Raw genomic sequence first — 13,260 nt, forward strand, 5'->3', positions numbered from 1 at the left:
TCTGCGTTCGACTACTCCGCCTAGGCTGCACTGTCGAGCGCAGATCCACTGAGCGCTCCACACAGACAGCATCATCAGAAGGAAGAGCGCAGGGCAAGCTAGCGAGACAGAAGTTAAGCTCTCCTTACAACATGGACCTCCCCCACCCTCATTCAGATCTGGCGTTTGGAATTATTTTGGTTTTCATGTGACGTATGACCCTGAAGGTAAGCGAGTCATGGACTAAAGTAAAACAGTATGTTGGATGTGCCATGCAATGCTTAATTACATGGGTGGGAACTAGTGTGTTAGCGCAGTTAGCTCGTTAACGTGTTGGCCGTCTAGCCCCATGCACGGGGCGATCAGGGGTAGCTCGTTAACGGAGATTTGCCGTGTTGTGGCGTTAAGGTCATTTCAACGAGATTAACCTGAAAGCACTAGTGGGAACACAACGAATATAACTGCACATTTACATCATCCTAGTGCAAAGACAAGCATGCATGCTACAAACTTTACCCGAGTCATTTAGACAGCCGTTAGCACATGATTCTCCTTATGGGGACCTGATATGTTTAATATGCTGCTGAGAATATACCCCAGAAGAAGCGGATAGTATAGCTTTTATTTTGGAAAGAGACATTTCTCTGTAATAAACTCTCTTTTCCAAAGATGAGTGATTCCTCAATCAGATACAGGGCTCGCAATATCGCTAGCCCGACGTCCTGGGCTAGCGATTTTTCCAGTCGGGCTACCAAAATCTATCTCTGCCCTGCCCGTCGGGCTATTGTAGGAAGCAAAAATATATGTCAATGCTTTTGCATTCTTTCTGAAATGTAGCTGGGTAATTATGTCATTGGCATGGGTGAGCCACTGTCAATATGTGACATATTGAAATCGCGTTTGAATTTGCGCTTGTTTTTTTTTTGCTTTCACTTTGCAATCGCGCGAACTGTGTATAGAGAGCGACAGCACTGATCTGTGAGTGATGATAATTTGTGCACCAATTCCTCTGACATCGTCTTATTAATCGTTAGCTTACTATGCAAACATGACAAGTGAAATCTCCCGCAGCAAGCTTAAACATGTGAGAGGTTGATCGCGCAGAGAATCGCTGAGCTTATGTGAGTCCGTGTGTAAAAGCAGCAGGATTTATATTTCAGTTCTGCTGAGCCAAATAAGACAGGTCAGGGTGAAGAAGTGACAGCCAAAGAAAAGCTTACCACAAAACGGAAAAGTTATGACAAATCAGACTATAAGGCAAAAAGAAAGTGCAGCTTTATGGTTTCATGGACAAAATAATTTCTGTGGCTGCAATATGACGAGCTATATAACCAGGGGTGCACATAAGTGGTCCGCAGGTGCGCATTCGCTGTCAAAATAAAAAACACGCACAAGGGTTAGGGTTAAATTTAAAAACTGTACTTTTGAGTTAAAATATATATTTATAATTTTAATAAATGACAAATTAAAAAGGCATGAACATTTTTTTTTGTATCGAAAAAATATCGAACCGTGACACCAAAGTATCGAACCGAACCAAACCGTGAATTTTGTGTATTGTTGCACCCCTACTTTTTACATATATTCCTTTTGAAAATGGTAAAATGTGTATATTTATTTATTTTTGTTTGTCTGATAGCATTTATTTAAAAAAGAAATCGGACATTTCAAACAGTTACTCGCTGCTACTTTTTTACTCTTACTTGAGTAACTTTTTTGACGACTACTTTTCACTTTTACTTCAGTAATAATATTTTAAAGTAATGCTACTCTTACTTGAGTACACTTTTTGGATACTCGACCCACCTCTGATGTAGTGGGATCAATGCGCATTAGTAATAAAGCTTTGATGGAAAATATTTCAGCCTCATCTGACCCTTCTTCTCCAGCTGGGATATCAAAACAACAAATAAGTCCGTATCATAATCTCTGGTGTTTTCGTGTTTGTTGGTTTGTTTTTATTTTGGATTATTTTACGGGTCAGTTATTAGACGCTGCACCAGCCAGCCAAAGAATCTCCCACCATCTCCTCCCTGTGCCGCAAGCAGAAGGCACACCTCGCAAAAGGAGGGTGTGTCACTACCCGATCCGTACTGGAAACCCGATCGGTACCCCGCATGCGCAAATCTTACATCACTTCCTCTCTTTGCCAATATTACAACATTCAATATATTCGAATGACACGGTTAGCGCCCAGTAAGCTCCCAGCATTTCTCAGCAGCTCTGCCTCCTTTTCGACTACTGGGACATTTAAACAATGGATAATCCGTATTCGCAACAAATTTTTGCTTTTCTCCTCAACAGAGAGCGTTTGCCGATTGAACAACAGCGCCGTAAAATAAGAAGAATGGCACCTAATTACAGAGTTAATAATACAGACTTTACAATATGTCATGTGAAGATTCAGCAGCCAGATGAAGTGTTTACTGGCAATTGACAGTGATAGCGGACATTATCATCACTTTTCCAACAATCCTCTCCACACAGACAAGCATAAACACACTTGACTATCACTAAATCAAATTTAGCACACGTTTGTAATGACGCTAATTCAGTTTAAAATAGGGTTCATTTGCTCAGTCAGCAGGTGGCGGTATCCTCGTACACTGGGGAGTACACTGCCATTAAACGAACAGAAGAAGAAGAAAACCCCTGCACATGCGCGGTACGGATCGGGTAGACCCGATTTGTACGGTCCGACTTTGCACATGCGCAGTAAGGATCGGGAGTCCCGATCTGTCACTATCTTTTTATTTTTTTGTTTTTGTCTACATTATATTAAATGTTTCATTATCGGAAACATTTTAAGAGATACTTGTTATTCTTAACATCTTAACAGATACTCTGACCTGTAACTATCGTAAAACGCTTCGACCGGCATCCGGTCCCGAACCAGCAGACTGAGAGACAGCTTCTTCCACCAGGCCATCAGACTGCTGAACACGTCATAGACACCTCAGCTTCACTACTGGAACTTAACATTATGCACTCCATACTGTACAGTAATGCCACTGTTTTGCACATGTCTAAACTCTGTATATTTTTATATATTTTATTTTATTGTTTACTCTATTCAATTTGTAAAATATGTGTATACACACACACACACACACACGTAGAAAAACATTTAGTATACACATCCAGAAATGCATATACTATTATATATTGTACATATATTTATTAGTTTCAGATGTAGCCATTCTTGTATTTTGCTTGTTTACGTTATTGTATTTTGCACAACTCTGTTGCTTGTGAAGCTCGCACACAAGAATTTCACTCACATGTACTGTACCAATGTACCTGCACATGTAATGTGACAATAAAAGTGATTTGATTTGATTTGCCTCCTTTTCGACTACCGGGACATTTAAACAATGGATAATCTGTTTACAAACAAATTCATGCTTTTCTCCTCAACAGAGAGCGTCCCCCGATTGAACAATAGCGCCGTAAAATAAGAAGAATGGCGCCTAATTACAGAGTTAATAATGCAGACTTTGTAATATCTCACGTGTAGGTTCATCAGCCAGATTAAGTGTTTACTGACAATTGACAGTGTAAGCGGACATCATCATCACTATTCCAATCAATCTTCTCCACACACTCGACTATCACTAAATCAAATTTAACACACGTTTGTAATGACGCTAATTCAGTTTACAATAGGGTTCATTCGCTCGGTCAGCAGGTGGCAGTATCCTTGTACACTGGGGAGTAAACTGCCATTAAACGAAGAGAAGACGAAGAAAACCCCTGCACATGTGCGGTACAGATTGGGTAGACCCGATTTGTACGGTCCGACTTTGCACATGTGCAATAAGGATCGGAGAGTCCTGATCCGTAACTATCTTTTTATTTTTCGTTTTTGTCTACATTATATTGAAATGCTTCATCATTGGAAACATGTTAAGAGATACTTATTATTCTTAACATCTTAACAGATACTCTGACCCCTAACTATCGTAAAACGCTTCGACCGGATGTAGACACATTTCGCGCATGCGGGGTACCGATCGGGTTTCCGGTACGGATCGGGCAGTGACACTGACAGGGTGCCCTTACTCCCAGCAAATGGGTGGTAGAAAACCGATCGGTGCGTACACCATTCCCAAAATCTACTGGCATGACGTCAGGGCAACATGAGTACGAGCATTTTTTTTTTTGTTTTGCCGATGCCCGTGATGCCACCCCCGGCTGTGCTGCCACACATCTGATCGACCAAAGCCAGTTAATATGCACGCCAGTTAAGCTGGAACACCGGTCTCAGTCAAAACGGCCAGGCCTGGATGCATCTGGAGACTGTAATGATAACAGCAAATCCTTATTTGCCTAGTATCATGTTTTATGTTGTTAATACTCCTAGACTGTAGGGGGAGCTAGAGAGCAGATGGCGTTACCTCGGGGTAGACTGTGATGGCGAAGCTTTGTTTACATGTGAACCACAGTTTGATAAAATACCTTCTCTTCAAGTAATGGTGTCATTCTTAAGAACCCACAACAACATAAAGAAACAAGACATGGTGTCAGAAGATGGACTTGAAGAAAGGAAACGGACTACAATATAGCAGTACCGACGGATCAGCTTAGCAGTGAACGTAGTGTAGCTAACTCGCCGAGGGAGAGAAAAGAGACCTAGCGACGTAAGCATGGACGGCTTACACCCACCACCGATTCTTCAGTTGACTGGAAATGTGGCTGAAAATTGGAGAAGATTTAAGCAACGTTTCACGTTGTACCTATCAGCAATTGGACTTGACGAGGCAAGTGATAAAAAGCAAGCGTCAGTGTTTTTGCATATAGTGGGTGATGAGGCACTGGAAGTCTATAATAACTTCGCGTTTACTGATGGTGACGGAATGAAGCTGAATAAAATAATGGAGAAGTTTGAGGCTTACTGCATACCTAAGAGAATGCTCTACAAAAGCCACTGAAAGCCGAGTTGGACAGGATGGAAAAGCTGGAAGTGATTGAAAAGATCGATGAGCCAACGAAGTGGGTGAGTTCTCTTGTTATTGTGGAGAAAAAGACTGGAAAGCTCAGAGTTTGCATGGATCCTAGAGATCTGAATAGAGCAATAAAGAGAGAACATTTCAAACTACCTACAAGAGAAGAGATAATGTCACAGTTTGCAAAAGCGAAGTACTTTAGCAAGCTAGACGCTTCATCAGGATTTTGGCAACTGAAGCTGGACGAAGCAAGTTCAAAACTGTGTACGTTCAACAGCCCATTTGGCAGGTAGATTCCAGCGACTGCCGTTTGGCATTGCTTCAGCACCTGAGGTGTATCACAAGACAATACACATGATCTATGAACAATTGGAAGGAGTAGACACGTCAATGGATGACATCATTGTGTGGGGTAGCACAAAAGCTGAACATGACATGAGACTGAGAAATGTTCTTGAAGCAACCAGAAAAGCCAATCTGAAGCTGAACAAAGAGAAATGTCAGCTTGGGGCGAAGGAACTGACATTCGTTGGAGATATCCTGAGCAGTGAAGGCATCAGACCAGATCCTCAAAAGGTGTCTGCAATTGAAAACATGCCGAGGCCGCAATGCAAGAAAGATGTGCAGAGATTTAATGGCATGATAAACTACATGGGAAAATTCATACCCAATCTCTCAGAAAAAATGGCGCCACTGAGACAGCTAACTGAAAAGAGAATCGAATGGTAGTGGAATCATGAACATGAGAAAGCATGGCGTGACTTGAAAGATCTGCTTACAAAGGAACCAGTTCTGAAGTTTTATGATCCAATGAGACCTATTAAGATCTCATCAGATGCATCACAGAGTGGGCTTGGAGCTGTTCTTCTGCAGAAGTATGATGAGTGGCAGCCTGTTGCATATGCATCGCGATCCATGACAGACGCAGAGACAAGATATGCACAGATTGAAAAAGAACTGCTCAGCATAACGTACGCCTGTGAGAGATTTCACCAGTTTGTGTCCGGGCAGGCCATCAGTGTTGAAACTGACCACAAGCCACTGATAGCATTGTTCCAAAAACCACTAAATGACTGTCCACTGAGAATCCAAAAAATGATGATCCGGCTGCAACGTTACACGTTTAACGTGATGTACACACCTGGCAAGCTGATGTACACAGCTGACACATTATCCCGAGCTATTGATCCGAATGAGCCAGCAAACACCAAGATGGATGATGATGTAAGAGCATATGTGAGCATGGTCACAAGTGCACTTCCTGTTGCAGAAGGGAAGATGGAGCTCATCAGAACGGAGACAAGCAAAGATGGAACGTTACAAACACTGCGCAAAACCATCATAGATGGATGGCCCAGCTGTAAGCAAAACTGCTCACCTGTTATTCAAGAGTATTGAAACTGCAGAGCAGAACTGTCTGTAGTGGATGATGTGGTGTTCAAGGGAAGTAAAATTGTCATCCCAAAGAGCCTGCGAGGAGAGATGCTCAAAAAGATACAAGCAGGGTATCTAGGCATGGAAAAATGTAAAAGGAGAGCACGTGAGGTGATGTACTGGTCACGGATTAAACAGGATGTGACAAATGAAGTGTCGAACTGTTCAACATGTCTGACATATCAAGCAAGCAATCCTGCCGAGCCACTAAAGCCGCACCCAGTGCCAGACCGACCATATCAGAAAGTGGGGGCTGACCTCTTTGTGTCTATATTGGAGGCACTATATTGTGGTCACAGACTACTACTCTTTGTATCCAGAAGTATGTAGACTGCAAACAACAACAGCAGAGGCTGTAATCACCTCTATGAAAGCTGTATTTGCACGACACGGTGTGCCAAGTGAAGTGTTCACAGACAATGGACCACAATTCTCCAATATTAGGTTTGGACAGTTTGCCAAAGAATGGGACTTTGTTCACACAACATCAAGCCCGCACTACCCACAATCTAATGGACTAGTGGAAAAGTCCGTCCAAACAGTGAAGAGGCTGATGAGTAAGGCGAGAGATAGTGGTGCTGACTTCTACCAAAGCCTGCTAGTATACCGCACAATGCCACTTGAGTGTGGTATGTCACCAGCACAGCTTCTTATGGGACGACGCCTGAGATCAAACCTGCCCATTCAGGATAATCTGCTTAAAACAAAAGAGGAAAACAGCGTGAAGAAGTTTAACGAGCAACAAAAAGCAAAGCAGAAGTTCTATTATGACAGAGGAACAAAAAACCTACCTGAACTGCATGCTGGGGATCAAGTGAGATTCAAAGACAAAACCAACACATGGGCACAGAAAGCAACTGTTCTAAGGAAAGATCAACCACGATCATACATCATTCAGAGAGAAGATGGAATTATGCTGAGAAGAAATCGCCGAGATCTTCTTAAGGGACCAGTAGTAGTGGAGCAGAGGTTGGAGGCTGCTGAACAACCCCAACACACACATGAGACACTATCACCTGAAACACCTATGCATACACAAGAACAAACACTGAGAAGATCTGTAAGACAAGTAAAGCCACCTATGAGACTGATTGAACAGATGTAATGTGTTGACATGTTGTTTGGAAGATGATGTCATAGTATCTATGCAAGTTTCACTATGTTTGTTTACTAGTGTTGAATGGACCATAATTGTTGAAAACTAGTTGTGTTGTTAACGTTACTTTGACAAAGCCTGGTTTAACGAGTAAAAAACAAATAGAGACTGTTTATGTTTGTGAAAGTAGGTATGTTATTTTATTGTTGAAAAAAAAGGAAGATGTAATGATAACAGCAAATCCTTATTTGCCTAGTATCATGTTTTAAAACACTTAAGTTGGCTTTATTAAACATTAGATCTCTAGCTGGGAAAACATTTTTAATTAATGATTTAATCACTGAGCACAGCCTTGATTTTATGTTTTTAACTGAAACTTGGTTGGACCAAAGTAACAGTGGAGCTGTTCTCATCGAGACGACCCCTCCTAACTACAGTTTTATCAGTGAGGTCAGGGCGAGCAGGAGAGGAGGAGGGGTTGCTGTCTTATTTAATGAATCATTTCAATGTAAGCAGCTATCTCCTGGAAGTTTTCAGTCTTTTGAATATGTGGCTTTACAGCTGAAGGCCCCATCCAAAGTTGTGTTTCTTAATGTTTACAGGCCTCCCAAATACTGCACAGACTTTTTTAATGACCTCAGTGAACTGCTGTCTGTGATTTGTGTTGATTTTGACTGTGTAATTATTGCTGGGGATTTTAACATTCATGTGGACAACCCTCAGGACAAAGGGACTAAAGACCTGAGTAACACTCTGGGCAACTTTGGGCTGACTCAGCATGTAACAGAGGCCACACATAATAGAGGACACACTCTTGACCTACTGATCTCCAAAGGCCTGAGCATTTCAAAGGTTACTGTGTCTGATGTGGGCCTGTCTGATCATTACTGTGTTTTCTTTGAAAGTAAAATCTCAGCCCACACAAATATATCAACAACAGTGATCACAAAACGGTGTATAACTGAACACAGTAGTGCAATTTTTAACCAGGTCTTCCCATTAACACCTGACCTGCCCAGAGGGTCAGTCAATGAGCTCGTCAATAGCTTCAATGCTAACATGTTAAATGTAATGGACACTATTGCTCCCATTAAGGTGAAGGTTATCTCTGGAAGGAAAAAGTCTCCATGGAGAAACTCCACACTGGTGAAAAAAGAAAAAAGAGAGTGTAGGAAACCTGAGCGCAGATGGAGAAAAACAAACCTCCAGGTTCATTATGACATTTATAAAGAGAAACTTCACAATTATAATTTACAACTGAGGAATGCAAGGAGGTCCTACTTCTCTGACATCATCACTAAAAACAGCCATAATGCTCGGGTCTTATTTTCTACAGTTGACAGGCTAACAAACCCTCCTGTGTCAGTGGCAGCTGAACTTCATTCGACCATGGCCTGCAATGACTTTGCCAAATTCTTCACTGAAAAAATCCAAAAAATTAGACAAGCAATTGGTACATCAACAGCAGATCCAGGATATGTACTGTGTCCACCAAAAAACTGTTTAAACACCATGAAACAGTTTCAACCTATTAACAGCAAAGACCTGGAGGACATCTTAGGTCAACTGAACTCCTCCTCCTGCTGTTTAGATGTCCTGCCAACAAGTTTTTTCAAAAAGGTCTCAAAGACTTTAGAGTCAGACCTGTTACAGATCGTCAACTTTTCTTTATTATCAGGTGTGTTTCCAGAATCACTAAAAACTGCTGTAATCAAACCTATACTGAAAAAGGACAATCTTGACAAGACACAAATGAACAACTACAGGCCGATCTCAAATCTCCCGTTTTTAAGTAAGATCATTGAAAAACAGCTCAACAGCTCAGTTACTTCTTAAAACAGAATAATTGCTACGATGCCTTCCAGTCAGGTTTTAGACAGAACCACAGCACTGAAACCGCTCTGACCAAAGTGTTTAATGACATGTGTCTGAATACAGACAGTGGAAAAATGTCAGTCCTAGTTTTACTGGATCTCAGTGCAGCATTTGATACAGTTGACCACAACATATTACTCAAACGACTGGAGAACTGGACAGGTCTTTCAGGAACTGTACTAAACTGGTTCAAAACATACGTAGAAAACAGGAAATACTTTGTATCAATAGGTAACTTCACATCTGAGCAGACAAGTATCACATGTGGAGTTCCCCAAGGTTCCATCTTGGGACCCCTTCTGTTTAACATCTACATGCTCCCACTGGCACAGATTATAAACAACAACAAAATAAACTATCACAGCTATGCAGATGACACACAAATATATATCACAATGTCACCAGGAGACCGAGGCCCTGTACAGGCTCTTGGTAAATGCATTGAGGAAATCAATGACTGGTTGTGCCACAATTTTCTCCAGCTAAACAAAAACAAAACTGAGGTAATAGTCTTTGGCGCCAAAGAAAAACGATTACAGGTCACCAGAGAACTTCAATCTATACATCTAAAAACCACAAACCAGGCGAGAAATTTGGGTATAGTGATGGATGCAGACCTAAACTTAGAAAAACACATTAAGACAATAACAAAGTCAGCTTACTATCACCTCAAGAATATATCAAGGATAAAAGATCTGATGTCTCAACAGGACCTGGAAAAACTAGTCCATGCATTCATCTTTAGTAGGCTTGATTACTGTAACAGCATCTTTACAGGTCTACCTAAAAAATCAGTCAGACAACTACAGCTCATTCAGAACTCTGCTGCTCGAGTCCTCACTAAGACCAAAAAAGTGGACCACATCAGTCCAGCTCTGAGGTCCTTACACTGGCTGCCTGTCCGTCAGAGGATAGACTTTAAAGTTCTGATGCTGGCCTATAAAGCTCTGAATGGTTTAGGACCAAAATACATCAATGACCTCCTGACCCAGTATGAACCATCCAGATCCCTCAGGTCATCTGGATCCGGTCTTTTATCAGTTCCCAGAGTCAGAACCAGACACGGAGAAGCTGCATTCAGCTTTTATGCTCCTTATATCTGGAACAAACTCCCAGAAAGCCTCAGATCAGCTGAAACACTCAGTTTATTTAAATCCAGGTTGAAGACTCACCTGTTCTCAGCTGCATTTGAATAAAGCACCAAATCCACACTTTAAGCTTAAATTTCAAAACTTACATTTAACTACTGATTTTATCTACTGTTCTGATTTTATCTGTTTTGATTTTATATACTGTTTTGTTTGTTTGTTTGTTAATTAGTTAGTTAGTTTATTTGCTTGTTTTAATCAATTTTAAATCATGCTTTTTATTTGTTCTTGTTTCTAATGTCTCTGTAAAGCACTTTGAATCACCTTGTTGTTGAATTGTGCTATACAAATAAACTTGCCTTGCCTATGTTGTTAACACTCCTAGACTGTAGGGGGAGCTAGAGAGCAGAGGGAGTTACCTCGGGGTAGACTGTGATGGCGAAGCTTTGTTTACATGTGAACCACAGTTCGATAAAATACCTTATCTTCAAGTAATGGTGTCATTCTTAAGAACCCACAACAACATAAAGAAACAAGACAGAGACGGTCCTATGAAGTCCTATTCTAAAGGCTGGTTTCCCTCCCCCACGCTTGTACCCGTGGATTCATGTCCTGGGGTTTGGTTGTTCTCCTGCCCTGCACCCCATCCTTTTGTTCACATTTAAAGAATATTTTTCTATATGTATTCTTATCCCCTAAAAACCGCCATATTATAATGTTGCAAGCAATCACAAACTCTACAGTCTGCCTAACTCCAATGTATACCAAGCAATCTATTATTATCAACAGCATAAACTGAACCCACATTAAAGTTAGCTCGGTGTTTACCTTTTATGAGCCCACAAACCGAGAGAAACTCCGTGATGAAGCTGGAAGTCTTTCTAAACAAATCAGGGAGCAGAGACCCACGTGGTTCACGCTGATCTGAGCTACGATCCAGGAGACAAGGGTGTGCTGATCGATGCAGAAATTAATCCCAACGTTGGCAGTGGTATATGTTCCTGTAAGTTTACTACTTTACTCCCGTTTCATGAAAAAGCAGCTCTCTCTGCTCGACTCCTCTCCTGCACACACACTTTGCTCCGCCTCCTTTTCCGGCTCTGCTGTGATTTGTTGCTGTGCGGTCACGTGACTCAGCTGAACAACGTAACCACGTGAGGTGTTATTTCAAAATTAGGGCATATCTAAACTCTTTTCCTTGGCCTCGAAGAAAACGTCATCTTGGGAAGGAGAATTGCTAAGTACTCAGGGAAAGAGAGGAGCGGTTCTGAGAATTGGAACAGCCTTACACTCGTCTCTCTGTAACAATGTGACACCGGATGTCCGCCTGTTGAAACTACATTGTGCAGAAGATGGACTACAAAACAAACATCTTACTTCGTCACAATGTGTTTTAACCCTGTTGTTTTATGGAAGTCATATAAACGAGAACAGCCTGCTAAAAATATCCCTTCATTACAACGTTTGAATGTTAAAGAAGAAGGAACATTTAGGGTCAGATTTACTAACATCTGCAGCACAGTGGCGGAATAGGAGGGGGGGGGGGGCTTACTGGACTTAAGCCCAGGTTGTTTTTTCAGAAGCCTGGGGTCTTTTGGAGTGCAATTTTTCATAGTTAGATGCCTGACTGACAACTGTATAAGACAAAAACTACACACAATATTCGAAGCACATAGTGCACACTGTGGGAATTTACAACTGTAAATACCCTAATATTGGTATGATCCGAACTCAGACACAAAGCGACTGAGCGAGGGGGCGGGGGGGAGCTGCTGCCTGCGAGTGTGCTGTTGGAGATAGTGATGGGATTTCCGGCTCTTTTTAGAGAACCGGCTCTTTCGGCTCCCAGCCGACTCTTCAGGTTGTTTTGTTGCTTTAATTAATTAATTATCAACAACAATATAAAATTATGCACAAAAGGAATTAGTAATGTAAAAAAACATGTTTTTTTTTTAATGTATGTTTATATATAAATATCTATGGGGGTCCCTAGAGACGAAACATGTACAAACTCCAAAACACATTTCTAGCGTTAACTGAACTATATATATATATATATATATATATATATATATATATATATATATATATATATATATATATATAAGGAAAAAAAAAATATATATATATATATAAAAAACAACTTCATTTACCTGTTACTACCACACACCCAATCTGATTGTTGGTACTTCCTGGCTTGTGTAGCCACTAGGTAACGAAAGCTCAACACGGCCCCTAGCATCCTGGAGCACTTCTGTTGTGTTTTAGAGTTTGTACGTGCTCCGGAGTTTGTACGTGTTTTGAAGTGTGTACATGCTTTGTCTCTACACTCTCAGAAATAGAGGTACGAGAGAAGAACATTTTTGTACCTATAGGTACATTTTTTTTAAATGTTCCCTTAAAAGTACAATACTGGTCTTTAAAAGTCCAGAAATGCCCCTTTAAAGGTTCAATTTGAAATAAAGTACAAATCTGTACCATTTTGACCTGTACTGCAGTGACAGTGGCAGAATGTGGTAATGGGTCAGCATGGGAACATCTGGATCGGCCTGGTTAATTGTAAAATTCATATGAGATGTGAGTGTGCTCATAAAAGCTGCATGTTATAATCAAATCTGTTGGTCCTCTCCTCTGTACGTAAATTATCCTATGATGCAAAGAATATCTGTAACCTACCTTTGTGTAAGTTATGTTAAATTATATTAAAAAACACACACACACAATGACATGCAGGCACAACCAAATGATGTTAAAAAAAAACTGGTCCATTTCCATTTTATTAAGTTCCAGTTATAATTTTTTAATGTTTTAAATCTTTCAAAAACGTGAAATCATTTTAATG

The 13,260-nt window shown here is 40.9% G+C and overlaps 1 pseudogene across 1 annotated transcript in view; it reads right to left on the reverse strand.

Annotated features, from left to right (window-relative positions):
* The window catches only part of LOC146635094 (uncharacterized), a 36,161-nt pseudogene extending 24,662 nt beyond the window's left edge, over positions 1 to 11,499 (reverse strand). Inside the window, exon 1 of the transcript XR_014905011.1 lies at positions 11,247 to 11,499. The product of XR_014905011.1 is annotated as an uncharacterized LOC146635094 (transcript). The remainder of the gene's footprint in view (positions 1 to 11,246) is intronic.
* Positions 11,500 to 13,260: the final 1,761 nt, after the last annotated feature.

This window comes from Diplotaxodon limnothrissa, linkage group LG3 (assembly GCF_057381915.1).
Source record: "Diplotaxodon limnothrissa isolate DT_005_m linkage group LG3, D_limnothrissa_male_GT1.1, whole genome shotgun sequence".
Classification (NCBI taxonomy): Eukaryota; Metazoa; Chordata; class Actinopteri; order Cichliformes; family Cichlidae; genus Diplotaxodon; species Diplotaxodon limnothrissa.